The sequence below is a fragment of the Sapajus apella genome, unplaced genomic scaffold (assembly GCF_009761245.1).
Source record: "Sapajus apella isolate SASKATOON/1434 unplaced genomic scaffold, GSC_monkey_1.0 scaffold68, whole genome shotgun sequence".
NCBI classification, from domain to species: Eukaryota; Metazoa; Chordata; class Mammalia; order Primates; family Cebidae; genus Sapajus; species Sapajus apella.
The window spans coordinates 8,221,268-8,239,545 of NW_022437008.1; the positions used below are offsets into that span (position 1 = coordinate 8,221,268).

Here is an 18,278-nt window from a genome sequence, read left to right on the forward strand (position 1 = left end):
CAGCTAACTTAGTAATATTTTAACATTTCTTTTTAAAGCCAGCTCCATAGCAGGAATATTGCCTGTGTTGGATCCTGTTTGCTGGATCCATCTCATTCTCTGGTTTGTGTTCTCCTTCATTTTACTGAAGTATTTTCTCCAATAAGCTTCCCAAGAAAGGGTACCTGGAGGTAACCCCTGAGTCTTTGCTTGTCTAAAATTGTATTATTTTACTGTCACCCTTGATTATTTGGCTGAATATAGATTTATCAATTGAAAATAACTTTTTTTTCTAGAATTCTGAAGGGATAGGTCCATTGTTTTCAGATTCCTTTTTTTTTTTTTTTGAGACACAGTTTCGCTCTTTTTGCCCAGGCTGGAGTGCGATGGCACAATCTCAGTTCACTGCAACCTCTGCCTGCTGGGTTCAAGCAATTCTCCTGCCTCAGCCTCCTAAGTAGCTGGGATTACAGACATGCACCACCACGCCCAGCTATTTTTGTATTTTTAGTAGAGATGGAGTTTCTCCATGTTGGTCAGGTTGGTCTTGAACTCTTCACCTCAGGTGATCCACCTGCCTCAGCCTCCCAAAGTGCTGGGATTACAGGCATGAGCCACTGCGCCCAGCTCAGATTCTTTTTTGAGACAGGGTCTCTTTTGTCACCCAGGCTGGAGTGCAGTGGCACAATAATGACTCACTGCAGCCTTGAACTCACTGGTTTAGTTGATCCTTCTGTCTCAGCCCTCTGAGTAGATGAGAATACAGGCATATGCCACAACGCCCAACAAATTTTTGCATTTTTTTGTAGAGATGGGGCTTCACTGCGTTGCCCAAGCTGGTTTCAAGTGATCCACCTTATTCCACCAATTTTATTTCAAAAGATGTTGCCGCCCTGGGGTGGGAGTTTTGAGACGCAGGGCTCACACCAGGCACTGTGCTTTGTGCACAGAGCATCCATATAATCCTGAAAAAAAAGAGACTCATCCATAGTGTTTACATGATGATTTGACGTATACAAACTGCAAATTTAATTCTTCCAGCATCAGCCGGGCATGGTGGCTCACAGCTTGAATCCTAGCTCTTTGGGAGGCCGAGACAGGAAGATTGCTTGAGCCCAAGAGTTAGAGACCAGCCTGGGCAACAAAACAAGACACTGTCTCTACTAAAAATAAAAATAAATTAGCCGATAGTGAGCACCTGTGGTTCCAGCTACCGGGGAGGCTGAGGCAGGAGGAATGCTTTAGTCCAGGAGTTCAAGGTTGCAATGAGCTACTGCACTCCAGAGTGAAACCTTGTCTAAACAAAAACAACAACAAAATTCTGGGCCTGCTGCAGTGACTCATGCCTGTAATCCCAGCACTTTGGGAGGGCGAGGTGGGTGGATCACCAAGGTCAGGAGTTCGAGATCAGCCTGGCCACCATGGTGAAACCCCGTCTCTACTAAAAATACAAAAATTAGCTGGGTGTGGTGGCGGCCGCCTGTAATCCCAGCTACTTGGGAGGCTGAGGCAGGAGAATCTCTTGAACCCAGGAGGCGGAGGTTGCAGTGAGCCGAGATCACACCATTGCACTCCAGCCTGGGCGACAAGAACAAAACTCCGTCTCAAAAAAAAAAAAAAAATTCTTCTTGTACCTGTAAGGCAGGTGATATAAACTCTATTTCTAGATGCTTAAACAGAAACTCTGAGTTTCTATGACTTACCCAAGGTGCTACAGCATCTGTGCACTTCTGATTTTACATCCATTGCACCCTCCACCTGGCCACACTTGCTCAGCATAAATAATTCAGTGCAAGCCCAGGGTGCTATAAAGGGATGCATGTGGTCACTGTCATGGCATTTGCAGTCAAGAGAGCCAAGACAGGGAGCTGCCAGAGCATGGGAGTTGAGTGTTTCCTTGGCCAGCAATCAGCAGTGAGTTATTGGTTGCTTTGGGGAGGCATTTGGTTGGGGTCCCAGCATGGTGTCTTCTCTCTCTTCCTTGCTCTGTAAGGCTTACTGATGGGCATTGGCAGGAAGCAGCTTGAGGGCACTGCACAGCAGCAGAGCACATCTTTCTCTCTCTAATAGGTGCCACTGAGCTGCTCATAGCAATGGGAAGTCGGTCTAGAAAAACGCAGCCCAGGCTCCAGGAGCAGGGAGACTGCGTGGGTGAAAGCCAATGTTTGCACTCAGCTGGGGATGACCCAGCTTGGAGCTGCAGAAGTAGGGTGGTCTGGGTTTTGCCTTCACATCGTTTTTTTTTTTTTTTTTGTATGGAGTTTTGCTCTTGTTGCTCAAGCAGGAGTGCAATGGTTCGATCTTGGCTCACTGCAACCTCCACCTCTCAGGTTCAAGTGATTCTCTCGCCTTAGCCTCCCAAGTAGCTGGGATTACAGGCATGTGCCACTATGCCCGGCTAATTTTTGTGTATTTAGTAGAAACGGGATTTCACCACGTTGGCTAGGCTGGTCTTGAACTCCTGACCTCAGATGATCCACCTGCCTCAGTGCTGGGATCACAGGAATGAGCCACCATGCCCGGCCTTTGCTTGCACATTTTGGACTCACAATTTTTAGGCATCTCTAAAAGTCCAAGGATTAAAAAAGAAAAAAAAAAAAAAAAAGAAGGGAGTCAAGGCTGCTTCCAGAGACTGAGAGTGTCATGGAGATAGATCTTGAGCTGGACCAGAGCCCTTAAGTTCTTCAAGGTTGTGGCACCAGGTGTTACTCCAAGGTGAGACCATCGGGGTCCATTAGCGTAAGACAAGGAGGAATTCAGGGACCACTGTTATGGCATGCTTCCATCATAGGGTGCGGGGGGGTTGGGTGGGTGATTTGCCCTTTGGAATCCTGAGATGTCTCTTTGCAGCTATGTGACAATGACAGTGCTTATATCTAGCAAAGGAAGGGACCTGAGGTCATAAGCTGGGGGCCCCAGATTGGATGTGGCCCTCACAAGTGTTTATATTTGGCCAGTAGAGTGTTCTTTTATTTGCCTTTAAAATGTGAATTGACATTTAAATTTTTGGAAAGAATCCAGATTTCACTGAAAATTCAGTGTCTCTGGCAACACAGATCTTTTCGTCATGGTAACATGCGTGTGAGTAGAGATGCAGCTGCCCCCTTCAGAAGGATCACGTGTTTAGAGCTAGGCACAGTCCCCACCACTCCCTCGTGTCCCTGACACTGGGCAGAGGGCCAGTTGCTGTTTCTTTTTCTTTCTTTCTTTTTTTGAGACAGTGTTGCTCTGTTGCCCTGTCTGGAGTGCAGTGGTTTAATCTCAGCTCACTGCAACCTCTGCCTGCCAGGGTTCAAGTGATTCTCCTGTCTTAGGCTCCTGAGTAGCTGTATTACAGCACTCACCACCATGCCTGGCTAATTTTCATATTTTTAGTAAAGGCAGGTTTCATCATGTTGGCCTGGCTGGTCTCGAACCCCTGACCTCAAGTGATCCACGCGCTTTGGCCTCCCAAAGTTCTGGGATTACAGGTGTTAGCCACTGCACCTGGCCCATTTGCTGTTTCTATTGTGCTTACCTTGTTTTGTTTTTATTTTGTTTTTTGTTTTTTGTTGGTTTTTTTTTTTCTTTTTTTGCTCCGGGAAATAAAGAAATGTCTGTTTCCACAAAACAGGGGGAAAATGGGAGACAGACCTTCCTCCAGCTGTCTTTCTCCCTCCTGTGCCACCTCCCTGGACCAGCAGCCATTTGTGTCTGAGACCACTGGATAAACAGACTTGCTTAGCTGAAGGACTGGGCGGCAGAGAAGTTTCTGCAATGGGATGTCTCCAGGCGTGTTTAAGAAATTCCCAGGGAAAGGCTTGACAGTATTCGGTAGGGGCAGGTGGGGGAGGACCTGGGTTAAGTCAGGTACAGCTTAGTCAGTCACAGCAGGTGAGGGCAGCCCAGGTTTCACCTAGAAACCTAAAGCCAATTGCTCAGAATCTAAGGGTTTGTGAGGTGAGGCTCAATTTGCAAATCTTAAAATGACAGTTTTTCACTTGGCAATCCTTGTGTTAATAAACTGGTTACAAATGCAAGGTTAAATGAAGCAGGCACCCAGCTTGTGCCTGTGTGTGTGTGTGTGTGTGTGTGTGTGTGTGTGTGTGAGAGAGAGAGAGAGAGAGAGAGAGAGAGAGACACTCCATGTGTGGTTTCTTGGTGTTGGGAAAATCTGTCAGCCTTTCTAATACTGAGTGAGTTTTGACAACAGAATAAGATGTATTTTGAACACACACATGTCCTGCCTTTTCTAAAGGGGGGCTAATGAGAACGGGGCCCCAGATGAAAGAAGGAGGGTGTAGCTGGGTTTCTCTGTGGGGTTCTTCTGGGGAGAAGGGGCTGAGGGTATCTGTGAGCCACCTGGGCACTGATAGCTTCTTGTACTAATCCCAGGGGCCAGGGAGGGCAGGGGATCTCCCTAACCTAGGTGTATTCAAGGCACCGAGCTTGCGTATTAAAAGTGATTAAAAAGCCACATCTCCCGCCATCTCCTAAGACAGGTTCCTACAACTCTATGTGAAATGGAAAGCAATTTGGTCAGAGTAGCCTATAGAACAGAATAAATCCTTTAAACCAATTGTATAAAAATGCAAATTTAAGGCAAGCAATTAAAAACAGATAGAAATTAGAGATTCAGATTTTGCCGAGTCAGCTTTCTGCAGCCACTGTCAGATCCCTGGGCAATTTATCTGGAGTCCGTCAATGGTTGGCCAGACCAGATTTTGATAAAGAGCCGCAAATCTGTCCTTCTCCAGCATCTTCGACTTGCCACACACTCCATTCAAGCTGCAGCGGCTGCCCGGTCCCTTGCATAATTTGGAGTTAATCATTTGTACTTCACAGCTTCTGAGAGGCCTTAGACTTGGGAGGTGGGGACAGATTTGGCTTTTAATCGCTTTGTATATTGTGCGGCTCAAGATAAATGACACGGACTGTCTGAAATCTACATTCTTGCTTCTGATGCCAAACTGTAATTAATTTTGTGCAGTGTTTCAGAATTGATCGCGGTCACTTGAATTTCTAATTTTTCATTCACTTCAAAGACCCTGTTTTTTTTTTTTTTTCTTTCCCCTTTCCTTTAAGGAATGTGCTCCAGGTGCAGCAATGCTCTGTGACGCTGGTATACTAAATGACTCTCTTACGCCTCTTTTTCAATAAGGTGAAACAGAGGTCAAGTCCTATGGTCCATGTTTATCTCTTAGCTTGTATTCAGATGTATTTTCTGACTTATAGGAAATACCATCAAAACTTATTAAATTATCACGAAGTAGTTTGGCAGCACTTAGGTATTATAGAAAGCTCAAAAAGCATCATTCATACACCCTATTCAGCATAAGACAATTAAGCACAATCCAGACAATAATTACCCTAATTAACTACAGTATAATGTTTGTATTCAAGATTATGGCAACTTGGTATCACTTCAGTATTTAAATAATAACAAGGTTTTCCTAATTTCTCTGTATTGATGGTTGTTGTATGTGATTCTTTGTTTGGTATATTTCACTGTAAAAATATTTGTCAGTGAAAGATTGAACAATATGAATGAATTTGATTATGCCATTGTCAAAAGCCCCATGCATCACAATTCCTTGTTTTTAATCACTACTGTAAACCTTGCAGCCGGAGGGCAGAGTTTTAATTTGGGTGTCTTACTAATGAAAAGAAAAAAATAATTGTTTTGCTAGGATTTAATAATAAGCAATAAAATCAGCCAACCAGATTTTACCTCTGCATTCAATCTCTTTTTTATTATAAAACATTTTTGTCCTTTTTTTAGATTACAGGCGTAGATACTGAACATTTTACTAATAAATATTTCAGTTTGCTTATGGAGGCTAATGCTGTCATCTGAATATGGAATTATATTTCTTTCATGCTTCATTTTCATTTCATGGTAGTAATGACAGTGAGGCGATGGAATATTTACAGGCTTTTCAGAAGACATTTATCCAATACATTCCCTGAAGGGCACCTAGGCTTAAAGATACATTATCCTTTTGTAAAGCTCTGCCCAGAATCCCAATTCCTGAATCAGCCAATCAGAACTTTTTTTCCCCCTTCAACACTTAATACATTGATGAAACTTCCTTCCCCTCCTCCTCAATGGGTGAACCATTCATCCTGGAAATTAAAGGGAATAGAGTCTGGAGAAATGGGACTTTGACCTCCGATGCCACAGTCTGTGAAATGGGCACATCATTCTTGCCTTCACTATTGCCATGTGGATTGCCTTTAACCTTGGGCCTTGGGCATGACTTTGTTACATTTTGCTTTTTTTTGTCTAAAAATGCTGCGATGTCTGTTATTTAAATTATTTTCTAGACAGTTTCCAAGACACTGGGGTTTTTGTCTTATGAACGTATGCCTCTGTTGGGGTTCTAGATGGCAGATCACAGGCGCTGGGGACCTAAGTGGAGTAACCTGTGGTTATGGGAGGGAAAGGTGCCTAGAATAATGGTTCCTCTGAGACGTGGGAGGGGGCCAGTGGGAAAAGGCTTCTGGGGAGGGCAGAGGTGCTTGTGTTCCTGTTGTGGTCCTCTGGGGCCAAGGGCAGGCCCTCCACAGTGCACCCACCCATGAGCAGATGATACACAATAGGGAGTGCTGGGGACTGTGGAGAACTGGCAAGGGCATGCCGTGTCTAAGGGAGGCTGTCCTTTTTCTCTTGTCAATCAGACACAGGCCCAGTGTTGTCAGATCTTCTGAGTTCTCAAGGGAAACCTAAAATCTGTATTTTCCTGCAAGATCTGATTTTTTTTTTTGAGACTGAGTCTCCCTTTGTGGCCAGGCTGGAGTGCAGTGGTGCGATCTCAGCTCACTGCAACCTCCACCTCCCAGGTTCAGGTGATCCTCCTGCCTCAGCCTCCTGAGTAGCTGAGATAACGGGCACCCACCACCATGCCTGGCTAATTTTTTTTTTTTTTGAGACAGAATATCCCTCTGTTGCCCAGGCTGGAGTGCAGTGGTGCAACCTCTGCACACTGCAACCTCTGCCTCCTAAGTTCAAGCGATTCTCTTACCTCAACCTCTCTAGTAGCTGGGATACAGGCATGTGCCACCACACCTGGCCAGTTTTGTATTGTTAGTAGACACAGGATTTCACCATGTTGACGAGGCTGGTCTCGAACTCCTGACCCCAAGTGATTTGCCCACCACAGCCTCCCAGAGTATTGCGATTATAGGCGTTAGCCACTGCCACTGGCCCAAAATCTGATTTTAAAATATTGGCAATTAATTCAAATATTTACCCACTACTGTGTGAACCAAACAAGATCGTGCGGTGTATTGTGGCTTATGAGCTGCCAGGTTTCCAGCTCTAGTCTAGGGATGCTAAGAGGACGTTAGATTGTGTTTTGGGCATGGCATGGAGACCACAGGAGAGTCAGCAGACAGAAGCTCCTTTAGCCTTAAAGCCCAGGTTCTGCTGCCCAGGTTGCCTACTGCACGAGGCCTGGCTTTTGGTTGGCTGGCAGTGACATCCTGATTTTGCCATCACTCATGTTGCACCAAAGAATCTCAGGCTATTGGCCACTCTTCCCTGGTCTCATGCTTCTCATTGCTAAATTTGACTACTGTGGTTTGCAAAAGCTTTTCGTGGCTATTCTGATATGACTTTGATCTCCTCTAAAATGCTTTCCCTGGACAAACTGACTTTCGTTCAGATCATAGGAATGGCTATCTCATTTGCATCTGTTCTCTGAAGCACGGCTCCATTTTCTCCACAGCCCAGGCTTTAGGAAACTTTGGGCTCAAGACCATTCCCAAAGGGAAATAAGCTATTTTCTGATAAAGCCATCCTTTGTGCTACTTCCCAGAAATGCATGAAGGGAAGGAGGACACAGACCCAGAGCATTGTGGGGGCTCTCCTCCCTCCTGGGTGCCTGGTTGACTCTGCTGCGCCTGGCCTGGTGCTCAGTGGGACTCTTCTACTGAGATATTCTCTGGAGGCTGCAGCCTTGGGTGTCTGCTCAAGGCCAGACATCAGTGAGGGTTCCATTCACAAAGGCACTCTGCTGAGATGCAGCCGAGGTGCTTGGCTTCCTTCTCATCACACTGCTCTTGGGTTGGAAGCTGGAGATCATTCCAGGGGCAAGTAAATAGTGTGTGATGGGGACCCAGGTGCAGCAGCTGACCTGGAGGCAGGTCTGAATTACGGCCATTGCCCCGACAGGCAGGTGCATCCTCTGTGTACTACTGGGGGCACAGTCCCAAACTTAAAATCCAGCAGAAAAGAGTGAGAATGGAGCTTTCCCCTGGGAGAACAAGGATACTGGTTTTCTCAGGCTTGTCCTTCTGCAGATACGTCTATATTTAGGCTTCCATATGATTAAGAAACAACAAGATGTGGGACTTTCTGGTCTATGAGAGAAGATGAGTCAGTCTGGCCATAATTGATTTGAAAAAGGAAGCAGTGCTGGCTTTGCTCCCCACTCCCTGCCCCAATTGCGTTCTGCAGTTCTGTTCTGGGATTTCTGCCAGGCCAGGTGGGAGAGTAGGACCTTCAAACCTCCGCTGTCTTCTAGAAAAAGCCCAACCGGGCCGTGGTGAGGTAGGAGGTTCTGTATTTGGGGAGCAGTAGGGCAGCTGTCAAGGACAATCCCATGGGCTGTGGTTTCTTGAGGGCTACCTTGGTGTCCCTCTGGCCCCATACCCTCAGCTTGAGCCCAATACACCTCTACCTTGGTGTCCTCCCAGCCCCATACTCTCCAATGTAAGGTCTTATATACAGAGCCCTAGAAGCCAGAGTTGGGGGCTTCTCATCTACTCAGGATCAATGGTCCGAGTTTTCTTTCGGTGGTTTGGGCTTTGGGCTCAGTAGGAAGCAGGATGTTTTTGGAGAGGCCAGATGGAGGGATGGAAGACGCCCCTGGGTGTGGCTGTCGTGAATTTTGAGCCCATTTTCACGCTTTTCTCCTTGGTCACACCCTGGTTCCTCTCTGAGCAGTTTCACAAGGACACCCTGAATAGGGTTGTCAGATGAAATACTCGATGTCTGCTTAAATTTGAATTTCAGATATTGAATAATTTTTTAGTATAAATATGTCTCAAATATGCATAGGACATACGAATACTAAAATATTTTTTGGTATATTATCTTAGTATTTAGTATATGGTAAATTATCTTTTTAGTTCCATCCATATTTGGGACATGTTTATACAAAAAAATGATTCCCTGTTTATCTGAAATTCAAATGTAACTGGGCATCCTGAATTTTTACATGCTAAACCTGGCGATCCTCACCCCAAGACTGTGAGAAGCCTGGCTCCTCAAATAAGGGAAAGAGACTTTTCCCTCTTTGTGTAGCTCACGGCTGTATTTTTCAAAGTGGCGTGGAAGTTATGTTGAAATTCAAATGCTTAAACTGGTCCATGTTGCTAATCAAAGACCTCATTGGATTTTTGTGAGCAGGGTGATTTTCTACTTCTTTCATTTCTCTTCCTGGAGGGCAAAAGAAGGTGTCTTGCAGAATGGTCTTCCTGTACCCCTTATCCCCAGCATCCGCGAAGATTTCACAGACATTGAATCTGTGATGACTGGGGGAGGTGAATCATCAGACAGAACTCCCTCCACTCCTTCTAGGTTCCCCTCCACCTTCATTTTGAGACAGAGTCCCTGTCATCCAGGCTGGAGTGCAGTGGTGCAATCTCGGTCCACTGCAACCTTTGCCTTGAAGGTTCAAGTGACTCTCATGTTTCAGCCTCCTGAGTAACTGGGATTACAGGCATGTGCCACCACACTAGGCTAATTTTTGTATTTTTAGTAGAGATAGGATTTCACCATGTTGGCGAGGCTGGTCTTGAACTCCTGACCTCAAGTGATCCACCTGCCTGGGCCTCCCAAAATGCTGGGGTTACAGGCATGAGCCACTGTGCCCAGGCCCCCTCTAGGTTTTAGAGACCTACTCTGTTTCCCAGAGGACTTGCCTGGCAGAGGAGGGTTGCCATAAAGTCTCCTAGCAGGGTATCAGGTGAAAAGTCTTCCCCTCTACCCTCTCTACCTCCCCCATGTGTTTTATCTTAAGAACATAAACACCAATGTGATGAAAAGGAAATAAAATGGGGCTGGGAGTTAGAAATGCTTTTGCTAAATGGCTAACGAGAAAATTAAAAAAATGGACAATCGCAATACATATCCAAAATCTGCATCACTGTGGGTTGGGGGTGGCACAGTCATAATATAAAAACCAAATCATCTTGATAATTGCACACTGAACCCAATTTCTCTTTACAAGGATTTGAACTCCTTACGCTTGGGTTGGAGTTTGGTGCTGTTCACCAGTCCTAAGGGAAATACCTGGCGTGGGTGCAGGTGTGACTGTCCGGCTCCTGCATCATTCCTTTCTCCGTGTGGCTCTTTCTTGGCGAGGGTGTCTGAGTGCTGACCTGGGACTGTGCCAGTGGGGACTTCAACCTAAGGCACAATAGCAGATTACGGCTGCTGTGTCAAGAAATGGCCCTTTACCCTCGGGGCTGGAGTTGAAAATGCTCCATGCCCAGCCCACTAAAAATAAGTCCAGGACTTAGTGGAGTCCAAGATCTGAAGCCCACAGTCCCCTCCAGGGTCTGCCTGGCCATGACTGGCTTCTCCCAGGCCGGGAAGGAGAAGATGCATCATATTTTTGACGTAGGGCTCCAATCGCAGAAAGCAGTGATGGCTACTGCAAATGTATCGATTTGTTTTTTTCTCCATAGACCTGTGTGCCGTTTGTAGGTAGAGGGGGAGAAAGACTGCGAACAGAGTGGAATCTACTTCTTAGAAGCCTGGGTTATCAAACTCATTAATCTACATGTCAAGAGGCTAGGAATGAATAATTGTGTGTAGAATTTATCTGCCAACATGATAGCTACTTTTCAGCTTTCTCCTCGGAGCCCCTTCATCGCACGCCCCTTATTATATGCTTTGTCTTCCCCATCGAGCCTGCTGGGGTGGTGGAGGAAGCCGTACCTCCACCCTCCGAGGACGGTTGCTTTGAAACCTGACACGGGGAAGTCCTGCTGCTCTCCCAAGCCCACTGGGGAGGTGTGTGGCCTTATTAGTGCACGACGCCTTAGCTATCACATCAGGACAGTGGCTAATTAGAAACGAACGGAAAAGCCCTCCCCACTCCGCTCCTTGTACTGCAGAGTCCCTTTTTTTGATATACTGTAGTGGAAAGGTATTTCCTGCATCGAGGTGAGTGCCGGCGATGTTCTTGGGACCCTCACTGTCCTTTGCACCTCGTTAGAGCTGAGTGATTTGCACAGAAGGCACTGGGGACAGCTGAAGGGGACAGTGGGCTTTCTGGACCCCTGGAGTATGGGGAGAAAGTCCACTTTCTTCATGTGCATCAGAGTGAAGTCCACATTTAGAGAGCTCTGTAAACAGCCAAAGACACACAGAGAGGCAAGCCAAAAGACTCTCAGAGCTAAGCGGGACAGGAGAGACTGTGGGGCTGGTCTTAGGTTTTAAAGCAAGTGGGCTGATGCTTCTGAAGGTAAGAGAGCTGTCAATAACTGAGCACATTCCCGCCTACTGCCCCTTTGCAGTGGGGAACAGGCAACGGCAGCGGGGCGACGTGAAGAAGTGGTCTTTGCCACGCCCTGTTCTGGAGGGTGCACCAACTAACTACTTTCCACTGTGACCCCCTCGCCAGGAGCGTCCCCGGGCAGCCTCTGCCCTGTCAGCTACATTTATGATGTGCTCATAATTAAATGCCCACGAAGCTCACAGCGTGCTGACCACAGAGGGGCCATAAGCAATAAGATAAATGAGACCGGGAGATGTAATATTGCTTCACTTGTGGGCTTCAGCTGATGTTAAAGATTGTCAGTGATAATTATTAATATGTGACCTGGTTGAGTCTTTATGTGAACAATCACAATTTTAATAAAGTGGTAAACTCCATGGTCGCTGTGTCCGCACATTCTGTGTTTGACACACTCACTTTTCACGTTAGAATTTTAGAACAGCCCTCCTTTTCTCTGTTTTGCAGGTGATATAATATAATAACCCATTAATGGAAACCTTGGCTGAAATGCAGCTGATGCAAAGTCGGATGATGGGAGTAAGTCTACGTGTGAAGGCCAGGTGAGAAGGGCAGGCTTAGCATGTCACCAGCAGCAGGTGCAGCTGTGGCTCGAGCCTAGCCCAGTGGGGGGTTTTTGGGGACATGGCTCCCACCTGCTACTTGCACTGGTGTGCTGGTGTAGCAGACATGCGTTGTGCCCTATCCAGATCCCTCCAATTTCTCTACCAGCTTCTTCTTCTTCTTCTTTTTTTTTTTTTTTTTGAGACAGGGTCTGTTCTGTCACCAGGCTGGAGTGCAGTGGTATGATCATAGCTCACTTGCAGACTTGAACTCCTGGGCTCAAGCAATCCTCCTGTCTCAGCTTCCCTAGTAGCTGGGACTACAAATACGCACCACCACACCCAGCTAAAAATTTTTAAATTTTTTTATAGAGATGGGATCTTGCTATGTTGCCCACGCTGGTCTCAAACTCCTGGCCTCAAGGGATCCTCCAGCCTCAGCCTCCCGAGTAGCTGGGATTGCAGGTGTGTGTGCAACCCCATGCCCAGCTAAGTTTTAAAATTTTTTTAAGAGAGGGGATTTCTCTACACTGCCCAGACTAGTCTTACAAAATTACAAAAATTTTTTGTAGAGGGGGGTTTTCTCTACACTGCCCAGAAGTATTTCTGGGCTCAACTGATCTTCCTATTTCAGCCTCCTGAAGTGCTGGGATTACAGCATGAGCCACATGCTCGGCCTCTACCAGCTTCCAATGGATACTTTGCTCTCGGCTTCCTCACCCACAACCATTCCCAGAGAGCTACCTTTGGGCACTCGAGCTGCTTGGCCCATAGGAGAACCAGAACTGCCTATGGGAATCCTGTGTCTTCCCAGCACCCTGTGTGTTCATAGCAAAGGAATGTCTGGTGTAGGGGTGAAAGGTGCAGCTTCACCTAGAAGAAGGATAAACTTCATTTATACTTAAAAAAATGCTCTGTAAATAATTGAGACATTATTCAAAAAACTGAATTCAAGTGTTAAAAATTCTCTTCCAAAGAGAAGTCCTATTGCGTAAAAATTAATAATAGTCAACCTATAAAATCCTAGTTTATTTAATAAGTGTCTGAGGAGTAGTTGGAGAAGAAATAGTAGCATGGGGTCTGGAAGAGGAGAATAAAAATGTGTTAACTACATTGTGTTAAAAAGAAGAACTAAAAGATTCCATTGCCTCTCCGACCTGAAAATCAGAAAAATATAGGAGTTAAATGTAGAGGTTAAGTAATACTCTGGAAACACTTGAAACCATTTGCTACTTAAATTCTAAACTGTATCTCTGTATATTAAAGACAATCACAAAGAAAATAGATTTCATAGAACTAAGGATGGGGCAGATAAAGAAACACAAAAAAGCAAAGCAAAACAAAAACAAAAAAACAGAAAAACCCACCAAAACCCAATAACAAGATATGTAATATATATCAGATAAAACAAACTAACAAAATATAGGGACACATACTGACAGCATTGACCAGACGTGGTGGCTCATGCCTGTAATCCCAGCACTTTGGGAAGCCAAGGCTGGAGGATCACTTGAGCCCAGAAGTCCTGAACCAGCCTGGGCAATATAGTGATAATCCATCCCTACAAAAAGCAAAAAGAAATTAGCCAGGCATGGTGGTGCATGCTTGCGGTCCCAGCTACTTAGGAGGCTGAGGTGGGAGGATCCGTTGAGCCCAGGAGGCTGAGGCGTCAGTGAGCTATGATCATGCTGCTGCACTCCAGCTTGAACAACAGAGTGAAATCCTATTTCTAAAAAAAATCTATTCTCTATCTTTCCAGGCATCAGACAAAGTAGAATTGAGGGTAAGAAACACTAGATCTAATAGGTAAAGTATGTTTGTTGAAGGGCATATACTTAACACTGAATCTCCATCACTTGTCAACTGATTCCTATAATTATTTAGTAAATACTGGGCCAGGGGCTGGGACTCAACGTTAAATAGGTCAGATGTGATTCCTGTCTTCCCTGGGCTTGCAGGCCACTGGACTGAACTAGTCGTGGATCCTAATATGCCAAATAGCATTGCAGTAAGATGCAGCAAGCAAGATTGTTAGAAGTACAAGAAGTGGAGAGATTCACAGTTGTAATGAAAAACTTTAAGACATCTCTTTTGGTATTTGGCAGATCTAGTAGGCAAGGAATCCAAGGATTTAGATGATTTCAAATAATAAAGTTGTTTCTTAAATTGAGTTTTTTTTTTTTCAAATGAGAGACTATATTAAAGCCTATGAAATATTCACTAAATAGTATATATTGGTTATAAAAAAAGTTGGATATATTCAAAGAATCAAAAAGTGGGCAGATCCTTTACTTTATAAAATCAACAAAGGAGGGTAACTAAAAACTTTAATGAGCAATTTCTAAAATTATTAAGACCTCTTTGAATTATCTTTCAGATCAAAGAGGACATCAAAACTATATTTGGAGAGTATTTAGAAAATAATTACAATGAGAATACCATATATCAACCTTATGAGGTATGCTCAAAGCTATATTCAGAAGAAAACACATAGCCTTAAACACCAACATTATTGAATGTAGAATAAAAATACATGAATTAAGCTTTTAAGTCACAATAAATTAGAAAGACAACAATGAAATAAACTAGAAAGATATTGGTAAAGATACAACATAACTTAGTAAATCAGAAAACAGACTGTATGTTGCCAAGTCTAAGAATTAGAATTTGTCAAAGACATCTGACAAGTTACTTAAGTAAAACAGAGTGAGAAAACACATGTAAAAACATTAGAAATAAAAAAGGAGAATATACATGTATTCCAAAAAATTAAAAAGTGGTAGAAAATATAGATATATTATCATAGAAAATTTTGTTGAAATAAATGACTTTCTAGGAAATTTCAAATTACTAATTTTTAAAAATTTTATTTTATTTTCTTTTATGTTCTGGGGATACATGTGCAGGATGTGCCGGCCTGTTATATAGATAAATGTGTGCCATGGCGGTTTGTCGCACCTATCAACCCATCACTTAGGTATTAAGCCCAGCATGAATTAGCTATTTATCTTGATGGTCTCCCTCCCCCTAGCCTGTCCCCCGACAGGCCCCAGTGTGTGTTGTTCCCCTCTCTGTGTCCATGTGTTCTCATTGTTTAGCTTCCACTTATAAGAGAGAAAATGTGGTGTTTGGTTTTCTGTTCCTGCATTAGTTTGCTGAGGATAATGGCTTCCAGCATCATCCATGCCCCTAAAAGACATGATCTCTTTCCTTTTCATGGTTGCATAGTATTCCATGTTGTATATGTACCACATTTTCTTTATCTAGCCTATTATTGATGGGCATTTGGGTTGATTCCATGCATTTCCTATTGTGAATAGTACTTCGATGATCATACACGTGCATGTATCTTTGTAATAGAATGATTTATGTCCCTTTGGGTTTATACCAGTAATGGGACTGCTGGGTCAAATGGCATTTCTGGTTCTAGGTCTTTGAGGAATCACCACACTGTCTTTTACAATGGTTGAACAAATTTACATTCCCACCACCAGTATAAAAGTGTTCCTATTCCCCCACAGCCTTGCCAGCATCTGTTGTTTCTTGACTTTTTAATAATTGCATTTTGATTGGCATGAGATGGTATCTCATGGTGGTACAAATTGCTAATCTTAACTGTAGAGTAGTTGAATAACAAAGGAAAAATGTAAAAATATATTAAAATGGATGCTTGTATAGCAGGTTGATTTAGATGTCTTAAGAACAAAAAGTAATCCTGCTAATTACCAACCAAGCATTATTTTTGTACTCGAACCTGACAAACATGGCAAACAAACAAAACCTGCAGGTCAACTTCACACATAAGCGTAGAGGTAAAAGTTATACAAAATGAACGCTAACCTTATATGAAACATAACAAACCTTGACGAATGAAGCCTTTCTCCACTACTGTAAGGATGGCACCAAATCAGGAAATATATAATTAAACATTTATCACATCAAAAAGACATCAGATAAAATTCAACATCAGTCCTACCAAAAGCTATGATTAAAATAGGAAGAGAAGGAGAATGCATTGCATTGGTGTTTCTCATTCAGGGACATTTTTGCCTCTCAGGGGGCAGTACCTGGAAACAGGTTTGATTGTCATGACTTGGAGGTGGTGCTACTGTATGTAGGTAGAGGGTAAGTGTGCTCTAAATACCCTACAATGTTCAGGAAAAGGAATTATCCAGCCCCGAATATTGATAGTACCAATGTGGAACATTCTGGTTTATACGATAATCTATCTTAAAACAACAGGCTACAAATACCTAAAGATAAAAAGTTGTCAGTGAGAACATGTGGTGTTTGGTTTTCTGTCCCTACATTAATTTGCTGAGGATAATGGCTTCCAGCTTCATGCCTGTCCCTGCAAAGGACGTGATCTCGTTCCTTTCCATGGCTGCATAGTATTCTGTGGTGCATATGCACCACATTTTCTTTATCCAGTCTATCATGGATGGGGAATGAGAACACAGGGAGGGGAACAACACACATTGGGCCCTGTCAGGGGAGGGCAGGGTGGGGAGAGCATCAGGAAAAATAGCTAATGCATGCCAGGCTTGATACCTTGACAGGTGCAGCAAAGCATCATGGCACACGCTTACCTATGTAACAAACCTGCATAACCTGCACATGTGCCCCAGAACTTAAAATAAAAATAAAATAAAAAGTTGGAGGAATTCTTTTTATGGTAACAAAACAAGTCTTAGATAATGATATAATAAAAATGACAGTCAAAATAAAAAATTGAGAAATAAATATTGAAATGGTCAATTCAAAATTCTTCCTATTTTATGAGAATCTGGAAAATCCAAAGAACATTATCTCAAATACTCCTATGCCATATCGTGATATGTCTAATAATAAAACAGATATATACAAATAAAAAGTGTCCTACATATTATGCTGGGAATAACAGAGATAAAAGATAAGAAAAATCCTCTGTTTATATTGAAGACACAAAATATAAAACAACAACAACAAAAAATCCCCAAACTTAAGAAGTGAGCCAGATACACACGAAGGAAATACATTTTTTTCTGAGGTGCATATAAATAGCCTTAAGTGCTACATAAAGAGAAATGCCCCCAAGTTGATTTGTAAGTAATTCTTTTCCAATAATTGAAAAAAAATTGTGGAGAGGCAGGATCTTCTTATGTTGCCCAGCCTGGACTTGAACTTCTGAGCCCAAGCAGTCCTCCCTTCTCAGCCTCCTGAGTAGCTAGGAGTACAGGCATATGCCACTGCACCTGGCTTATATGATAAGCCAGATTCACTCAACATTTTAAATTGGATTCTGTTGGTAGTTTTACAAAATAAACCTAAATGTGGAAGAATGAATAATGCTAGAGTAATCAATAATTCAACTATCAGATAAAAATTAACTTATAAAGCCACAATAGACAACAGTGTGGCATTTGTCCCAAAATAATCAGTTAAATCAATGGAAAGAAACAGAGTCAAGATGTAAGCCTAATTGCATTAAAATTTGTAATATGATTTATGAGTCATATGAAGTCAGAGGGGGCATATTAGTGTACATAGAGGAATAGTTCATAATGTGAAAAAGAACAGCCACCAAGAATATGTAATTATAAATCTTTGTGTCCTTTACAAGTTGCTTTGGAAAATACAAAGCAAAAACGAGTAGAAGGACGAATTTCATAGTTCTCTAGGAAATGAATATTTCAAATAGACAAAAGAATGACACAGAATTTAAATGACACAATAAACAACTTTGAATCAACAAGCTTATAGTACACATTCTTTTGACAGACACATGAATCACACAAATTGATAATGTATTAGATTTCAAAGAAAATCTCAGCAAATTCGAAGAAGTATGGATATGTAAGTTCCATTCTCTGAACAAATGAGAAAATAAAGGAGAGATTAAATAAATTTCCACTCTCATAAATATAAAAACACTTATAAAAAGTCTTCTGTTAATAAGGAAATAAAAAGTGGAAATTACAAACTATTTAGAAATAAGCAATAGAGCATTAAATATTAAAACCTCTGAGATGTGGCCAAAGCAGTTATCAGAGGAAAATTTATGGACTTAAATGCATACATCAGAAAATGAGCAAAATTGAAATCAAATGAACCAAGCATAATATTCATGAGACTACAAAGAACAAAAAAATCAAATCTCCAGAAAGTTGAATACAGGAATTAATAAAGATAAGATGACATTAATAAAATAAACAAGAACAACAAAGCTAGTAGAGTTGATCAATAAAACCTTCAAATTTAAGGAAAA

The 18,278-nt window shown here is 42.9% G+C and overlaps 1 long non-coding RNA gene across 1 annotated transcript in view; it reads left to right on the forward strand.

Annotated features, from left to right (window-relative positions):
* Window positions 1–11,903: 11,903 nt before the first annotated feature.
* The window catches only part of LOC116530791, a 54,773-nt gene continuing 48,398 nt past the window's right edge, over window positions 11,904–18,278 (forward strand). The window contains exon 1 of the long non-coding RNA XR_004260129.1: window positions 11,904–12,031. This is a non-coding gene — a long non-coding RNA (uncharacterized LOC116530791). The remainder of the gene's footprint in view (window positions 12,032–18,278) is intronic.